Source organism: Lissotriton helveticus, chromosome 2_1 (assembly GCF_964261635.1).
Source record: "Lissotriton helveticus chromosome 2_1, aLisHel1.1, whole genome shotgun sequence".
NCBI classification, from domain to species: domain Eukaryota; kingdom Metazoa; phylum Chordata; class Amphibia; order Caudata; family Salamandridae; genus Lissotriton; species Lissotriton helveticus.
In genome coordinates this window covers 703,421,057-703,440,492 of record NC_136059.1, presented here as the reverse complement: position 1 = coordinate 703,440,492, position 19,436 = coordinate 703,421,057, and positions in this window count along the sequence as shown.

Genomic DNA, 19,436 nt, shown 5'->3' with positions numbered 1-19,436 from the left:
AAAGAACGCAGCCCTGCCATGGTCAGACCTTTCCAACCTCCGCCCCATTTCCCTTCTGCCATATTTAAGCAAGATGACCGAGAAGCATGTGAACACCCATTTCTCTAATTTCATCGAGGCAGCGGGAGGTCTTGACCACTCTCAATCTGGGTTTAGACCTAACTACAGCACCGAATCAGCCCTCCTCTCCGTGACAGATAACATCAGGATGGCACAGGATAGTGGGGGCTCTATGATTCGGTGCTGTTAGATCTGTCCGCTGCCTTTGACACGGTGTCACATGATATTCTTCTCGGTCGTCTGCAGAAGGTGGGGATAAGTGGTTTGGCTCTGTCCTGGCTTGAGAGCTTTCTCTCGAGCCGCTCACAAAGTGTCCGGTTGGGCTCCCATCATTCCATCTCTAGGGAGCTCACCAAGGCAGTCCCACAAGGCTCATGACTAAGCCCTACACTTTGTAATGTGTATGTGGCTCCCTTGGCTGACATTATGAGAGAATATGGGTTCACTCCAGTATCGTATGCTGACGATACTCAGCTTTTGTTTCCATTCCAGACCCTCACTCCGGCAATCAAACATGCATTCGCCGCAGGCATGAGAGCAGTATCCGATTGTATGGCCTCCAATTGCCTACAATGTAATGTGGGCAAAACGGAGGTCATGCTTTTTGGGGAGGCCCCCTCCAGTGGTCCCCTGAATTGTGGCCACCGGATTTGGGACCAGCTCCTTGCCCCAAACAGATAGTGAAGAACCTAGGGGTACGACTTGACCAGGCGTCGCTATTAAAGGAGCACGCAAATCAGGTAGCTGGTTCCTGCCTTCGGGTTATCGGACTCCTGAAGCGCGTGTTCCCGTTTCTGGCCGACAGCTACAGGAAAACGCTGGTTCAGACACTTGTGATCAGTAGGCTGGATTACTGCAACGGGCTTTTTATATCTGCCAATGAAGAACAGCTTAGTAGATTGCAGGTAGCCCAGAACACGGCGGCCAGACTGATTCTTAATGCTCCAGCCAGGTCTGCTTCACGCCCCCTCCTGGACAAACTTCACTGGCTGCCCATCCGGCAACGGGTCACATTCAAAGTTTGCTGCATAATACATAAAAGCCTTTTTGGCTCTGGTCCCAAATATTTGGCAGAAAAATTTTATCTCTACAAACCTGGCCGTCTCCTACGCTCTAGCAACCAACTGCTGCTTCAGATCCCACATGTCAAGAGGGCAAGACAGGGTGGTCGAGCATTGTCACACAAGGGCCCCAACCTCTGGAATACTGTGCCCCTCCCTTTGAGGCAAACCACCAACCTCCAGGCTTCTAGGAAATCCCTAAAGACACACCTGTTCTTGACATCCTAAAATTTGCGCACCTCATGCTTCTGATTTAGACACCCTGGAAGAACATAAGCGCGGAGATACCCCTCAGGGGGTCGAGTACTGCGCTATATAAGCACATAAAATAATAAATAAATAAATAAATCTGAGTAACTTTTTAAATCCAAATCATCATTTCGAGAAGGTTTTAATGCTGCTCGGGAGAGAACCTTCTCCAGATTGCAGACTCTCTGTGTTACAGATCAGGTTTTTCTCAAGACTTCCACCGGAAATCCGATGCGCGCCCGAATGATGTGTTCGTGATCACAAACACTCGCTGGACCGTGCGGCTGGCTTCCAAATCTTGTTGCGCTTGCAAACGAATGGAATATCTCATCAGCGTTCGCAGGCACCCGGTAAGTTGCTCCCATGTGTGCAAAAATTTATTTTGGGTGCGCAAACGCAAAAAAAACTATGCTCTGTTGAGGAGTGCAGAGTTTTCCGGCAACTCTGTGTTCTACGTGGAACGCAGAGTTGCCAAGAATCTGCAAACTCTGTGAGCTGAGTGGAGTTTTATGCCCAGGGTTACTAGCAACATTTAGATTACAGGCCCTGGGGATATGGTATACCCCTTTGCAATGGACTTATATGTAAATTTAGTATGGCAATCAGGTATACAGCAATGTCACCATTTGTAGTGGAAAAGCACATATGCACCTTAACACTGATCAGCAGTGGTAAAGTGCTCAGAGTCCTATGGCCAACAAAGAGATACAACAAAAAGTGGAGGTAAGCAGGCAAAAGGTTTCGGGTAAGATCAGCCTATTGATGACAGGTTAAAATAATAAGTAGATTTCTGGTTTATGCTTAGCTTGTAAGGGATGAAAGCCTAGGTTCAAATTATTCCAGAGGTGGGAGCCATTGACGAAAATCTATCACCTCTGATCTTGCATCTCGACCTTCATGTGATAGGGAGGTTTTCTCCTATAGTACTGTGCACCTGTAGGTTGGGCAGGATTGTGAATGTGATTCTTTCTTAAATAGTGGAGACTTTTTTAGTTAAGAGTTGTTTTTCCTTATATGCTTATAATGAGGGCCTTAGTATTTAATGATGGAGGGACCAAGGTGAGAGGCTGGAAAATGGGTAATTATTACTTCTAAATGGAAAAGTGTGGCGAGGAGTAAGGAGGGGTTTAGCAAACACGTGTTGGCCTTTCTTTTTAACTGCCTGCTTTGATGGATCGTCAGAGATTTGAAAATATCAAGAATAGGTTAAATGTGCCAAAGTTATAAGCTAATGACAATTCCACCCCCACCCTTTAATGCCCCCCACCTTGTTGTATTGGCATACAACCTGATTTACCAATCGAAAACAAATCCTTCTAAGCTTTTGCTGACTTGGGTAAATAATAATACAGTTCCAAAGTGATTAGCAAAGGAACACTTTTAGTCTTTGCCCTTTATAGGTTAAACCCCATTAAATGGTCTGGTTGAAATTTGAAAATAATGAGAGTAATTTCAACATAATTTAAATCAAAATAAAAAGACACAATTTCTGAGTACAGTTCTACTTTCATATCAGGTTTAGTTTAAATCTGTTTAGTGAGTTTTGCTGTAAGGGGAAAGCAAAATGTATTGTGGGAGATAAAATGGGAAAACATCCACTTTAAATATGTATCATTCTAGATGGTAATGCAAAACATTTGACATGTTGTGCTTAGCTTCCTGCCATAAGCAAATGCCAAATCTGGTGAAGATCCAACCACAGTTTTCGAAGTAACAAGCAAGCCACCAAATGGGTTTTTAATGAAAAATGCAACTGAATCATAACTACAGAGTGCCGACTTCCACTTTGTAATAGAAATCTTTATTGTCCTATCCTGACTAGAACAAGTTCTAAAGACATTCTCAGGTTTTACTAAATAAGTGGGGGGGGGGGGAGCATGACCAAGCTGGCGACCAGGATGGCTGTGAAGGCACTGATGCTCCAGTGGAATCGGACCTAATCCTCTGCCGGGAAGGCCTCACAACACTTCTGTTGCTATCTGGAGTGTGAATTAGGCTCCCCTACATTGGGTGACACTGGACGACTGTTGGTTGACAGTGGTGCTGAGATATGCAGATGGCAGGCTTAGCGGAGTAATGGAGGACCTGACTACACCTAGGAGGCCCACAGACACAGTGGCCACGGTTCAGCCTGACGTATTGAGATGGCTGTGCCTCGCCGACTGGCTGACTCTGCCACCCAGCCACTTTTTTAACCTACCTGGGCCGTCGCGTGGTATGTGTGCCATGTGGCTGCCTGAGGCCAGGCTTGTCATCCCTCTACAACACAGGTGAGTAAATTTGCGCTGGGCTGTATGTGCCCATCCACTGGATGGCCCATCTCCCCTAGCTAGTCCTAGCCCTGCTGGATGCTTGTTGGGACTCGCCTTCTGTCCGGCCACCGACTGGGCCTGACAGCTGTGCTGCCCTTGCTGGGGGCCCCATTTACCTGAACAATGCTTTGAGGGCTGGAGGGGGGCATGACACTTCTCACCATGCTTGGGTCCTCGACCTTGCGCTATCCTCTTGGCTGGATGCGGGACCTAGGGGGCGGCCATTGTCACTGCCCACTATTGTTATTCGCTGCATCGCTTGCGCCAGAGAGGGCTGCAGTGTATGGCAATCACCACGGTACAAACCAGCTGGGATAATGCTCCAATAATTTTACTATGGCACCTGTCTCTGATTTTGGCATCTATATAAGACCGGACCATCAACTCCTCCTCCAGGGTTCTGCCTATCCATAGATCCTTAGACACAACAAGTGGGTGATGTGAATCTGCATCCCGCAAATTGGCCTGGCAGCCCATTAACTGCAGCCTCCCACACATACTGGTATGCCCCGGGTTCTGGCGATAATGTGGGGCAATCCTGCCCCTCATTCACCACTCCCTTCAATAGGCTCACTCCCATGCACTAATTGACTAGATTAACTATATTGAGTATAACAACAAGCAATCTACTTTTTTATATGTCTGTGTGTCTGTTTTTTGTCTGCCAAAAGGCCTGTTTTATACTATCTTCTGCCTTTTCTTTCTCACTATCTTATAGCTGTTGGTGACCAGGATGGCTGGTCCTAATCAGTATTTCTTTTATTCTTTCTAATTGTTTTAGCCAAAGTATACCTAGTTGACTAAAGGAAGAAATAGAATCATACAACTAACAATCATAATTTACAATTGAACAAAAATATATCTAGTGTAGATCAAAAAACAATACATGCCACTGTTCCAAAAAGATTCAGGCAGTACAACTAATGGTACATTGTAAAGGGGACATCAATTGGAGCAGGGGGCAAATGACTGGACCAATTTCTGCTCCACCAATGCCAGCAGCTGTCACACGCTCAACGGAAACTGCCCAAAATGTAAAACTCAGCTAATGGTTTCTGTAGCATCCACTCCAGCACAGGTACCCGCCAATGACTACGCCTCACACGGAGCTTGATATTGCACATTTGTATTCTTCTGCATGTAACTGCAAACTCAACATTCTAAACCAAGCTTTCATTGTATTCAAATCTAACACCTATGTCACAGCTATATGAAGTCCAGTAGAAGCCAAAAGGGTTTTTTAAAGTAATTATCCAATTCCATACACCTTCCAAGGATGGGAAAATGCTTCTTTAACTTCTTTTTTCTCCATGGCAACATCAATTTATGACTTTTAATGTCACTTTTGTACATTTCAGATGCATCATTCACAGAGGGAGTAATTAAGCTCTGTGCTTTCTTTTGGAATCCAAAGTCCTCTACTAAATATTTTCCATAGTTATTCAATTCTCCCCGTTTATTATAAAGTAGAGTTGCAGTTGCCTACCAATGTAACGTCAATCAATCGAGGTTTTGTAGAGCACGGCAAATCATCTGTGAGGGTCTCAAGGCGCTGAAGATGCTAGCTGTTACATAATATCCTAATGTAAAACCTCTATAGCCACAAAATCCTGCCAAAAGTTTTGAATTGATTGAAAATAGGAAAGGTAAGTAAAGTAAATCTTTGACGGTCTCAATGCTTGCAGGACAGCATAGGATTTTCACAAATGTGTCTGAGTTAAATTGGATATTAGTGTGAACTGAACCAGGTACAACAACTAGCTTTTAAACTCATTGATCAAAATGAGGTATTTAATTTGAAATCTGTGAGCCCCGGGAAAAAAGTAGATGTATGAAATGCTTGTATTTGATGGCGCATTGACTGTAAATATCACCACCTTTTCTTGAGGGGTTCAGTGGTTGTGTACCCCATGTCTTCGATCAGCTTACAGGATGAACAGCAAGAAGCAAACTAAAAAAATTAATATAAAGCAATATAACTTGATTCAGGCCTTTCTTTTCTCTAGGCCTAGCTTAAATAATGACACTGTCACAGAGAGTATATTTTTTTATTAAAGGTAGGTAATCCGTGGTCCTCCGGGTTCATATTACTTGTAACTAATTTACTGATGAAACATATTATCCTAAAATAACCTTGAAAATTGGACCTTAGATTGTTTTCTATATAAAAAAGGTCATATTATATCTTTAAATTACATACTCATTTGTTTTACATTAGTTCCATAAACAATCTTGCAAAAAGTATCTGATATGCTTGGATTGCCCCTTAATGGGATATAGGTGCCACTGGGCACTACCACGTATAGAACGGTTATTGCCAATATATCAGATAAGTTAAAATGGAAAGGCAAATTATTAAAATGTAACGTTGCAAATTGAAAAACAGTTCCAGGAAAAAGGCAAGCAGAAAGCAGTAGGTCCATTCTAGGTTGCTTGCAAATACCAATGGGTCTAGTGAAAAATGCAGTAAAACTGCTTGCCTGGACAGTTCCCCTGGGGACTTTGGATGCAGCGAAAATCTCCAAGCAAAATTTGGCCATGAATGGGGAATAAAAAGCGGTATTATATGTAGTACGTATACTTCCGCCAGTTATTCTCCGTTTCTTAGTTGACCCCCTGTGTCCATCTCATAATAGTGTGGTTTCTCCAGGCCTCGGAGTTACACAATGAGTGAGTAAATCATGTGCTTGGAATTACTTACCAGACCCATTACCAAGAATCTATAATGAATCCCTATGTTGTTACCTTCAAAGTTGTTACAAAGTGGTCTTCAAATGTTCTGAGTATATGCTAACGCCTTTAATGAGAAGTGGCCTTTTGGTATTGATTTGCGCCAATTTAGAGATATCAACATTGTTTTAAAATCTGGAGACCCAGAAACAATTGATAGTGACATGACTGAATTATGGATGGCAAAACAACATGAGGCAAGAATGCAATGTTGGGGAAGTAGAGCAACCCTTTTTTTGATTTTCTCAACATCTTCCTTCAAGGTAACATTTTATATTAGTATGGCTCCACCAGTGTTTGAATTGCTGTCAGGAAGGGGTCCTTTATTCTGATTCATCTGCTTCACTCACCTCACTTCTCATAGTCCCATGTCCTGCCATGCATTCATCCATGTTCTTGTATCCTTGGATTCCCAAAGAGGCAGTATGCAGAAGACCTCTGCCTGCCCTTTCTAGAAATGTCAGAAGTAGCAGTGATATAAAACTGGCAGGACTACATGTCCCTGACGTTTATGTATGGCAGACATCTTGTGTGAATCCTGTTGTATAGGGAGCCCTACCCAAGCCGCAGAAGTGTTCTTTTAACACATAGATTCCACCAAAGCAGACGGTTCATCCTGAGGCTCACTGGAGCAGGAGGTGTGAGAGGAGCTCTCTAGGCGTTGTTGCCCCTCTGATAGAAGTGCTTGTGCAATACCATCTTAGTTCTGAATAGCTTTGTAAGAGTAAGACTTGTGTGAGAGCATAATCTATGCTGGGAGTGTGGGAAAGTAAATTACCAACTCTTGTTATAGGGTTTTCAATTGACAAATCGGTGACTTTGGGCTTTACAGTAAATTTGGGTGTAGCGTGAAAGTTGAATGTTCACTCTTGTAGTGAGGTATAATTGAATTATTGCTAGAAGATTAGATATGACTTATTGATAAATGTTACCATTTGGCTCCAAGTATTCCTGTAGTATTCTTAGTAGCTGCGTGAAGGAACAACTGCTGCAAGTTCGTATGTGAGCAATCAGAAACATCACATTACTACTATCTGATATGCCACAATTTTCAATCAATCAATCAGGGTAATTGTAAGCGCACTACTCACCCGTGAGGGTCTCAAGGCGCTGAGAGGGGGGTCCACAGCTCTGTTTAGCTGAAGAGGTTTTGATCTTAAGGTGGAAGTAGGTCTTTAGAGTCTTCCTGAAGGTGTTCAGGGAGGGGGCGCGGGTGATGTCTGCAGGGAGCTTGTTTCAGGTCTTGGCCGCAATGTGAGAGATGGATCTTCCGCCTGCTCTGGCTCTGCAGATGTGCGGAGTTTCGGCCAGTGCTAGGTTGGAAGATCGGAAGTCTCTTTTGGGTACATGGAAGTTGATTTTGTCATTGAGGTATTTGGGTTCGGTGTTGTGTAGGCATTTGTAGGTGTGAGTGAGGATTTTGAAGGTGACTCTTTTCTCCACGGGGAGCCAGTGGAGCCTTCGTAGGTGTTGGCTAATGTGTTTGTGCTGGGGAATGCCGAGGACGAGTCTGGCAGCAGTGTTCTGTATCGTCTGGAGTTTCTGGAGTAGGGACTTGTTCATTCAGGCATAGAGTTTGTTTCCATAGTCCAGTCTGCTGTTGATGAGTGCGTGTGTGGCTGTATTCCTTGACTCAGAGGGATCCATTTGAAAGTCTTGCGGAGGATGCGGCGGGCGTTGAAGCAGCTGGATGTGACGGCGTTGACCTGTCGGTTCATGGTGAGGGACGAGTTGAGTATGATGCCAAGGTTTTTGGTGTGGTTCGAGATGGTTGGTGGGCTTCCGAGGGCGGTCAGCCACCAGGTGTTGTCCCTTGCTGAAGGGATGGTTCCAAGGAAGAGGACTTCTATCTTCTCTGCGTTGAGCTTTAGGCAGCTGTTGGTCATCCAGACTGCGACATCCTGCATTCCTTTCTGGAAGATAAGTCTGGCAGTGGTGGGGTCTTTGGTGAGGGAGGGGATGAGCTGGGTGTCGTCAGCGTAGGATACAATGTTGAGAATGTGTTGTCGGACAATGACAGCGAGGGGGGCAGGTAGATGTTGAAGAGGGTTGGGCTCAGTGATGACCCCTGTGGGACTCCGCAGGTCATTTTGTGGGATTGGAGAGGAAGGGTGGCAGTCTGATTCTTTGGCTTCTACCGGTGAGGAATGATTGGATCCAGTCTTGGGCTGTTCCTTGTATGCCGGCATCGTGTAGTCTGGTGACGAGTGTGCAGTGGGAGATGGTGTCGAAGGCTGCTGATAGGTCGAGTAGGATGAGGGCTGCGGAGTGGCCTAGGTCCAGGAGGGTGTGGATGTCGTCTGTGGAGGCGAGTAGGGCAGTCTCGGTGCTGTAGTTACTTCGGAATCCGGATTGGGACGGGTCGAGGATGGCGTTGTCTTCGATGAATCATGTCAGTTTCCTGTTGACTGTTTTCTCTGCAACTTTGGTCGTGAAAGGGAGGAGCGTGATGGGCCGTTAGTTTTTGAGGTCATTGGGTTGAGCCGAAGGATTCTTGAGCAGGGGCCTGACTTCTGTGAATTTACAGTCGTCTGGGAAGGTGCCTTTTTTGAAGGTGGTGTTGATGGTGTGTTGTAGATGGGGGAAATGGTGGTGGCGGCTCTGTGGTAGATGTGCGGGGTGCAACGGTCCGTGGGGACCCAAGAGTGGATGCCTTTTATTGTTAAAGCTGTGTCTTTGGCCATGATCGGCGTCCAGGCGGAGATGATGGGGTGGATGGTGTTTCTGATGGGCGGTCCGGCAGTGGCGTCTGGTGGATGGTCTACAAAGTTGTCGTAGAGGTTTTGATCTTAAGGTGGAAGTAGGTTCCAAGCTCATTGCAGAGGTCATGGGATGGGGTGATGTCTGTGGCTTCGCTTTGGGGGTTGGTGAATTCCTGGATGACACTGTAGAGTTCCTTGGAGTTGGTGAAGTTGGCTAGGATCTTGTTGTGGATGAAAGTCCTCTTGGTGGTTCTGATTCGGTAGTGGTAGTCCATCATGGCGTGCTTGTAGGTGGTGTAGTTTTCAGGCGTCTTGGTGTTTCTCCAGTTCTTCTCTAGGCATCTGCAGGTGCATCTGGCTTCTTGGAGATCGGTGGTGAACCAGGCAGCCTTCCTGGGGCACTGTTTGTTGGGGTTACGGAGCGAGCTCGTCATCGCAGTTGGAGATCCAAGAGGGGAGTTCTCTGGCTGTGACGTAGGAGTCTGATGCCAAGGTGTGCTTGTCTCGGGTGAGGGTGGAGTAGAGTTGCTTGTCAGTGACCTTGCTCCAGTTCCTTTGTGGTGGGCACGGCATTGGTTTGGGTGCCTTGGGTTTGTCGACGGTGAAGTGTACGCAGTGGTGGTCTGTCCATGGGGGTTGTGTTGTGTAGCTGAAGTGAACGCTGGAACCTGCAGCGAAGATGGGGTCGAGGGTGTTTCCTGCTCTGTGGGAAGGTGTGGTTATGAGTTGTTTAAGTTCTATGTTGGTGAGGTTGTCACAAAGGGTTGTGGATTTGGGGGTCACTGGGTTTGTCAAGGTGGAAGTTCAGGTCTCCGATGAGTATGTAGTTCATTGAGGCGATGGGGTGGGGTGCAATGAGGTCGGTTATGCTGGTGGCGAAGGGGCCCCAGGGGCTAGGGAGTCTGTACACGAGGGTTCGATGGGGAGTGGAGTTGGGGCTGGTATGGATCTGGAAGTGAAGGTGTTCGGCGGAGGGGAAAGTTTCGCTGAATGTGGTGAGGCAGAGGGTGTTCTTGTGGGCGATGGAGAGGCTCCCCTGGGTGGTTGGGGCGGTCCTTCATCTGGATCTTGTATCCCTCCGAGATAGCGGTGTTGATGTCGGGGGCGGAGGAGGCATTGGTCCAGGTCTCCGTGAAGGAGGCGATGTCTGGCGGGAGAGAACCGAGTAGGTTCCAGATCTCCACAGCATGTTTGTGCACAGAGCGCACATTGAGGAGGATGAATCTTAGGGTGTCGCCAGTGTTGGCGTCTGCGGTGTTGGAGGCTGGGGTGGTGGTGAAGGTCTGGCGGCGGCGGAGGCAGGAGATCTGGCGATTGGTCATGTTTGTGGGGGGCCTGTTGGCAGTCTCTGAGTCTTCCAGGGTTGAGTGCGTGGAGGGCGGCTGTGCTGTAACGGTGGGTGGTTCGTGATGCAGGGTCTCTGGTGCTGGTCACAGTCGGGTTCCGGTCAGGTCGCGGTCAGGTCGCAGTCAGGTCGCGGTCGGGTCGCGGTCGGGTCGTGGACGGGCTTGCCTTTGACATGCCAGCGTAGCGTCCCCTGCGCGCTTCCACTGCGCGACCTCTGCGATTCTTGTTTGATCATTGTATAATTTTCTCTCTGTAAATTGGGTTAAGAATTACATCTACATCAATGTTTTGTTTCTTTCTTTTGTCAACCTACAGCGGGAAACCAAAACCTAAATTCTTTGATGATCCTGTGACATCCTGGTTAGGGAGATGTAGAGTTCGGAGCAAGGTCAATAGTGTTATATCTTCAAAGAGTGGCATGGAAAGCAAGAGACGGGAAAAGTTCATTGTCTCATTATCATTTCACGTTTCTTACCTGCTGTTCACTTCCCTATCCCCTTCTCCCTAACTGGCCTCTCAGATACTTTCTACTGATATATTAAACAGAATTGAGTGGATCCCTTGAACTAGTTTGCTGTTCCAGAGGTATCTAAAGCATATGACCCTTGCAGCGAGCTCTCACTCTTTGACCATGTGAAGAAGAATCAGAGTGAAATCGTAGCACACTAAACATTAAATGATATTGCTCATCAACCTTAAATGCAGATGTAATTAAACTTTTCCGATTTGTTTAAACCTAATTGCACATATGTTCATTTTCTAGTGATAACTATTCTTAGGGAATGTGAATGAGAAGTATATTACATATCCACCACATTTTAAAGACACATGCTTCTGTGAAGTCTCTGCCCTTTGTGCAGACTCTCCTAATGTGTATTTTATCAATAACTGAGATTCTCTCCATATTTGGCGGCCAATTGAATGGATTCAATTGCTTCAATCACAGAAGATGACAGCGCATTCTTACATGACCTGGATTAAGGGATACATTTATTAGGAAATGCAAATGAGTTATCATAATACCATCTGTATTTACTGTCTTTGAAGGTCCTCCTGCGAAATAAAGGAATACTATGTGTGCTGATTCTAGGGCCAAGGAAGGAAGGTGTGAAATTAAACTCTTGCTTTGAATTCGCCTGGATCAAAGCTTGTGGGCCATGGGTTCCTCCGGGTACATTGTGCTTGAAGGAACGGCCTCTCCCACCGTTGTTTTAGAATCAGAGTACAGAACGTCTCTGAGCACAGATCAAGTCTTACAGCCTTTGGCTCAAATCATTACAGAGATCTTAACATAAATCCGTTTGCTGCAAACGAGACGATTGACACTTTACAGACAGTGGTGATTTTGCCATGAGTACCTTCCGTTACCACACAAGTGCGAGGAGTCAAATGATATATAAGGCAGAAGGACCCTGCCGCTGACCCTCGGGCCTCCAGCAAACCTTAGGACTGGATCGACAGACAGAGAAGACGCCAGTGAAAAAAGACTACAAAGGAATAGACGATGAGTGAAGAAAGACATTTAGTGTTGGCCTCAATCAATGAAGAGGTAAAAAAACTATAAAGGAATTGATGTGTCAGGCACAATAGTGCTGTGTACATATATGAATGTGTCATATATGGGGAGAGGATGTGGTCTCACGGCTAGACTGCCGACCTTGGATCGGGGAAAACATGGTTCGAGCCTCGGGGTTGACTCCACATCCTGTGATTCTGGACAAATCACTTAATCTGCCCGTGCCTACCAAAAAAAATGAATGTGTCCTCGTGTAACGTAACTGGTGCTAACCTAAAGTGCTCCATTACCTGTGGGTCTAGTTGGCGCTATATAAATCTGCGAGAAAAAATATATTTATATAAGCAATTGTACAATCACCTATCCTGTTCTGCTGGGTGGCAAGACACGGGAGCTAATATCTCTAATGGAAAAAAGTAGCTCTCAATAACTATTTTAGAGAGACAAGGTAAATGTCTTTAAAGGACAAAATATAAAGCTCCAAAGGTAACCAAAAAAGGGAAATGAAGTAAAATAACAAATGTGCACAATAAATGGAATGGCCAGCCGTGACTTATATGAAATTAAGAATTCATTACAATATGTTGTTGCTAGTAAGTGACTAGTTGTATAAGTGTCTTTATTCCAGTTCTCACATCTTTGGACCAGACAAACGAAAGAACCTGTGTTCCCTGCAGATGGAAGTATTAGAGAAAACCATGTTGGTGTGCACTAAGAACATCATATGATTCTGTAAAGTGAATATGGACTTCTTCAAACCAAGAAGGCCACCATGCATTGAGGTGGACCAAGAGTCTCATCTCCAACGTGGTAAGTGCCAACCCTCCTCTGACCACAACCGATGCCATATCCTTGGAGATTACAGCTGGTTGTGCAGCCAGCACCAAGCAGGTACCTAGGGCAGAGCAATTTGGAGGTCGTGCTACTGCACATGTGAAGTTGGGTTCTGTGCCATAGCACAGAGGTCATTCCTGAAACTCTAATCATCACCCTAGAGAGGGTTGAGAAAATGTCCATGTTCTCCTTAAATACAATGCTAAACTCAATTACCCTCAGTTCCAACCTGAAAAAGCGAGAACACTGAAAAAATGACTGTTCACCTTTTAAAGGAGGTACAAGGACAGTCATCCTGAACTGTACTTAATTCTCTGATGCGGAAAACGTGGCTGGAGACATACACCTGATTTTTCCCCAGCTCAGTGGAGTTCCTGACATGCTCTTATCTGTACTTTTCTGAGGAGCCTGCCTTGCGGGGTCGGAACTACCCGAAAACTGCAGAAGTCCTGGGCTGAGAACCTTTAGTAAAATGGGAATAATTCATGTTTGTTCTTTGCTGTTTTGACGAGTGGAAGAACATTGCTATAAGTATAGCAGCTCAGACATTTCAATTGAGAACGGAGGGCGACTGAATTGAATTCATTAGAATCTCCCTGAAAAACTGGAAGAAACCAGTAGTCATGCTGAGCATTGCATTTGCCACCAGAAAAATACTAATGTTGTTGGACTTCCATTGTCGCACCTAAGGAATGCCATGGCACCTATGCAAATGCAATGAAATCTCATTTGATCGTGGAAGTAAATTATTAAATCTGAAGAAAATCCGTCATCACAAAATATCCTCACAGAAATCTTCAAGGGCACCCTTTAGTACCTGCTGAGCCCATGACAGCTCAAGAAACCTTGCAAAAGGAGATGCAATCGAAGGAACACGTAATTAAGCCTTCGTCATTATGAGGTGACTTCACCAGACTGGGACTTTTTTTTCTGGACCATGCCTGATTCTCACAGAGACTGTAAAGCTGCCTCAAAGGAATCTGGTTAATATGCTAGACAGATTAAAAATACTTGAAACATTTGAAATTACAATATTTGAATGGCTAAGGGCCCAAGTTTTATTCATTAGCATTAATTTATTTGAGTGGTAGTTATGGCTTAAGCCAATAAGTACATTTTTAAGTTTACAGGAACTTAGTTTCATCATTGATTATATTGAAAAATGTATTCTCTGTTTTTTTGGTTTTGTTTTGCAAAACAGTTGAACCCCTTGTTCAATGTTCCCAATTGTTCTACCACTCAGTTATTGAATTGTTATTCTTTGTGACTGAACTGCTAGTAAGACTTTGCAGCATAGTTTGCTATGAAGTTACACCACATGCTCCACACTAACCCTGGGCGTAGTTCGCGTAGTAGCGCTAAGCGAAGCTACGCGAAGTGCACTTCGCACTACGCAAACTTCACGTAGCACTACGCGAGCTGCGTAGTAGCATGTTCGCACTGTGCAAGATGCGTTTTCAATGATTGCACAGTGCGGACAAGCATCCGGCACTGTGCCAGCATTGAAAACGGCATCTTGCACAGTGCGAGCTGTAGTTTTCTGCTGCTCGAGTAGATTATTACTCGAGCTGCAGCTTTCTCAATGCGAACAGGTAGTTTCTCATTGAGAGCGGTCGCGAGCATGCGCAACCACTCACAATGAGAAACCTGACCTCCTCGTGTTGAGAATCTCGCCGGGATGTCATTTTGCTTGCTCGCGGTCGCAAACATGACGTTCAGGACCGCGAACAAGCAAAAAATGACCGCTGCACTACGCTACGCGGCACTACGCATGTTCGCACTGTGCTACGTGCAGCTCGCGTAGTGCGAAGTTGTGAAAACTTCGCAAACTCCGCGAGCGTAGCGTAGTGCTTCACCCAGGTTTACTCCACACACCTTTTTCTAATACTTTAAGTGTTATGTAGTGATCTCGCAGGAAATTAATAAGTGTAGTAATCACACTTAAATCTATAATCAGAAAAGTAAGTTTAATTAAAATAAGTATAGTACATACAAAGTGCATACAGCTCAGTTGGTAGCTAATTGAATAAAGAATAATAACATTCTCTCAATCCAGAACAGAACAATACATTCCATTACATATACAAGATTCCATTACATAGTAGTAGTTCTAACCAAAAACATCTTAAAGGAAAATGCCATTACTACATGTTACTCAGGTCAGTGCCAAGTTGAACCTAGAATATCCTTATGAAAAATTAGCTTCCCCATACAAATCACTCAGGCAATTTGGGAGACTATTCACACCTCACTTTGAGACTGTGCCTTCTCTGTCAACCTGACAGTCTGATCCCCTACAAGACCACGATCCAGATAAATAAACGCATAAACACTTTATCCTTCCACCAATCAGAAGGACCAATTTATGAAGGCATGAAGCTAGAACTGAAAATTATGCAGGGCCTGTATTATCATGGCACCATTGCATAGTTTGTGACCTTTTGTTAATAATGTATATTACTTCGCAACTAATGCCTCATGCACACAGAGTATAATGTACTTGTTCCCAAGTGTGGCACTCACAACACTTAAGATACCTGTTAGACCTGGTATCATTGGCATGGGTTTCCCCTGTATTTTTGCCTTTACCTCCTGTTATTTTGCTATATGTTGGACTTAGTTTTTGCTTGTCTAGATTCTTTGGGCACTTTGTCACTGCTGTTCAGTGCCAAAGTGCAAGTGCTCCCTCTGTAAATTGTTGTTATGGATTGGTGATTCCATGATTAGCATATTTGGTTTACTGTTAAGTTCCTAGTAGAGTGCACGGTGTTTGCCCAGGGCCTGTAAACCAATTGCTGCTAGTGGGCTTGCCGCACTGATTGTGCCACCTACACAAGCAGCCTTTCAAAGGTATCTCAGATCTGCGACTGCAGGGTCTGTGTGTAGTCTAGTACTGCCATGTCGACCTGGCAAGTGCACCCACTTGCCAGGCACTTGCCTTCCCTTTTTTATGTGTGAGTTACCCCTAAGGTAGGCCCAAGGTACCCCTGTGAGCAGGCTGATGTGTATATTAAAGGTAGGACATGTACTGGTGTGTGTGATATGTCCTGGTAGTGAAATACAGTGTATTTCGTTTTTCACTACTGTTCCATAGTATAGAATGGGGAGTTTACTTATAACATTGTATAAGTATATCTGCCCATGGGAACAAGATAGGAAAATTGAGTTTAGTATACCTGAACTCAGAATATAAAAATACATCTTTTAGTAAAGCTGATTTTTATATTGTGTGTTTCAAAATACCACTTTTAGAAAGTGTGTATTTTCTTGCTTAACCATCCTGTGTGTTTCTACTGGTTTGTGTATTGACTGTCTGGTTTTGGAGTGGCAGGGGCTGGGGATGTGCATTCTTGTCAGACAGCCACTTGGGGGGGGAGGGGTAGGTATGTCCTGCCTTTCCAGGGTGCATCAGGGCTGGGCTGAATAGTCCTGGGTTGTATTTAGAGAGGAGATTTCTTTCACACCTGAATGGGCCTGGTCTGCCTTGGACAATGCTGTCTCCACCTCCTGCCGGGCAGATGCACCAAAGAGGACAGAACCGGTTTTGGGTGGTCAAAAAGCGTCTCTTCCACCAGAGAACAAAGGAATTTTGTGCTATAAAAAGTGAGGCCCAGACCCCTGAACTTTATATTACTTTGGACTTCAAGAGGAACCTCTGCCAAGGAGACGAACCGGAAGAGCTGGAGGAGAAGTACTGCCTCTTTGCTGTGTGCTGTCTGGGGTTGGCCTGCAGTAGCTGTTTCTGCCAAGGAGAAGCAACTGCGTGTGTATCCTGCTTGAAAAGTATCTCCAAGGGCTTGGAAGTGGAGCTTGCCCCCATTTCAAGAGGTCTCAGGAACATCAAAGACCTCACCATCCTTCTGGGCACCAATTCTGAAACCACTGGTTTCAGTTGCCCTAGAAGAAATTCGCAGAATTCCGTTTCCTGAAGGCCCTGCCTCACTTTGCACCGTGTCCTTGGTCTCACCAACGCCGTCTTGTCGATCGTCACCAAGCCGTCACTCACACCGCATCCTGTGGGCACCGCATTCCGCACCGCCTTGCTTTAATTTGCCTGTGCATCATCGACACCATCGTTGCCCGACCAGAACACTGACCAGCTCCGTCACCTACACCAAAACCTGCCAGCACCGCTTCGAGCACCGCCTCATCCTGCTCCATAAGCCTTGGCCTTACTGACGTCGTCTGGACGATCGTCAGAAAGGCACTGCCTGCACCGCATCGTGAGGGCACAGCACCCTGCACTGCTTCCATTTTACAATGCAACAGCGGCGGTTGCCCCGACTGGCTCATAACATCGTGTCGTCCGCAATGAGAAAGGTACTATTTTTTAGTCTGTCTTCGCTTTAGCTGACCCACACTGACGCGGTTGGCCAGAATTGTTAGACTCTGTCGTTTTCAGTATCTTTGTGGTCCCGGACGGAGCTGCCGACTCAGAAGAACTGTGTTTTTCAGCTATTTATCCAATTTAAAGGTTATCTTGCAAAGTAACTATTGATACTGTATTGTATTGTGGATTTTTGGTCTTGTTTAGGTTAGATAAAGGTTTGCTTATTTTTCTAAACTGGTCCATTTGTAGTGTTTTCCCTGTGTTACTGTATGACTGCACATATGCTTTACACACTCCTCTGTGATAAGCCTGTCTGCTCATGCCAAGCTACCAAGGGGTGAGCAGGTTTTTTTTTAGAAATGTATCCCCCTTACCCTAACTAGGAAGAAGGGTCCCTACTTGGACAAAGGTGCAATCTATTGCCAACTAGAGACCCCCATTTCTAACAGTATCCTTAACATAAATCCTTATTTCATTGATGATATCCCTTTCTACACATATCCTGAAAAAAGCACTAGACCTACTTGTACCCTGTTCTAACCTTTCTCCACAGCTCATAACTCATCTATTCGCATTTAGGGGCCGATTAGGATGGCGGTGAATCCGCATCCTCCGGGCCGGCGGAAGCCACCGCCGGCCTGGAGGATGCAGATTCACCGCTGCGGACATCGGAAACACCCACCGCCACATTAGGATGGCGTTGGGATCAGCGGCGGACGGCATGTCCGTCCGCCGCTGATCCGCGGTGTATGCAGGCATATATGGTGGCGTGTCTGCAAGACACCGCCAGCCATATTAGGATGCAGGCTGAAACATGCTTTTCCACGGCTGCTTTTCCGCCGTGGAAAAGCATGTGGTCTTTTGTGTTTGGGGGCCCGTTGCGGGCCCCCAGGGTTTCGGGGGTGGGGGATGCACATGGGGGGTACCTATGGTACCCCTTTGCATTTACATGCACAAAGCGGCAGGCACTGCCCGGTGCCTGCCGCTTTGTGCATGTAAATGCAAAGCATGCATTTTTAACCTTGTGGCGGGTGCTGCTTCAAGCAGCACCCGCCGCAAGGTTAAAGATACGGGATGTGACTGCCAGGGTGGCGGTCACATCCTAATTGCAACGGAGGGACCGCCACTGCCCCTGCGGACGGTCCCTCCACCTCGGTTGTGGCGGACGGACGCAGGGGTCCGTCCACCATCCTAATAGGCCTCTATGTTAGGTGATCAATAAGGTGTAAGCAGTGCATGCATTTATTTCTCCATACACCCAGTTGTAGCCTTGTTAGTGAAGTACTCACATTTACATTGTATTTTCCTAGCACCTAGATCGATACTCCATCGAACAGAGTTAAAGTTGTAAACACAGTATTACGTTGCAACAAATGGTATTGTCAAGGCCACAATTGACCACAGTCCCTCCTTTCACCTGACCAGGTTATCGGACATTTATCAATGGGTTGTCATACTGATTTGCCAATTGCGCTGTCCACTAAAAATAACTAAACTACTTCTTCACTTTTTAAAGGGAAATTAAGGAATTCTTGATTTAATACTTTAACCCACGTTACAATTAAATGTTTGATTATACTGCAATGTGCAAGTCTGAAACTGTGTAGTAATGTTGATGTGCAAATCTAAAATGTATGTCACGTGGTTGTAACTCATCTGAGGACAGAGTCGATGGCAAGTCACTGAGGTGTTACCCTTATTCATGCTTCACATTTTTTAATCATTTCTGTTCTATAATATGTGTAAAGACTAGAAAAGTCTATACAGGGTATGTGAAAAGATGGAAGGCCTTTAATTTCCATTTGCCGTGGACATATAAGCTGCAGTGCTCGGGCAATGCTACATCGAAAGCTTAGACCAAGCACGACAGCTCCTGTGCTGCCACTGATTCCTATTTAACCACTATGGGCCTGGTTTTCAAAGGTACATTTTAAGGAATTAGTGGTTCAAATATTGATGTTTCTATGTTTAAACCCTAATAAAATTCAATAAATAAACTTTAAAAAAACCAAACGTAAACTTACATTTTTGTGTACGTTACGAACGTTTGGTATTCACTGAGGTAAAAACAAAAGTAAACTTACATTTTTGTGTACGTTTATGACTGCCTGCTATTCACGAAGGCATTTTACTAGTAATATCTTTACAACAGCTGAGTCTCTACACACAAAAGGAAGTCCTATCTTTTTGTGTGTGGAGACTCCTCAGTCGTAAAGACACTACTAGTGAAATACCTTTATGACTAGAAAACAATCTGAAACTTACTCTAGAGTGTAAGGTTACCTATGTGAATCG